Below are 226 nucleotides of genomic sequence, written 5' to 3' on the forward strand. Positions count from 1 at the left end.
ATGTGAGACTGTCATTGTGTGTGTGTGTGCACTGTGAGTGGGAAGGACACTTTGTGTTGCTGGACCACTCCACTGCGGCCTCTGTGGGGTTTGTGAGTGGTGTGCTGTGCCTCCCCGCCACCCTTTCTCTTTCTCTTTCTCTTTCTCTGTGACTGTGCGGTCAGCGAAAACACAGGCGCTGTGTTTACAACTGTCACTCCGCCTGCACCTGTGCTGTCCAAGATAC

The sequence above is a fragment of the Trypanosoma theileri genome (genome assembly GCF_002087225.1).
Source record: "Trypanosoma theileri isolate Edinburgh chromosome Unknown TM35_Tth_6_V1, whole genome shotgun sequence".
Classification (NCBI taxonomy): Eukaryota; Euglenozoa; class Kinetoplastea; order Trypanosomatida; family Trypanosomatidae; genus Trypanosoma; species Trypanosoma theileri.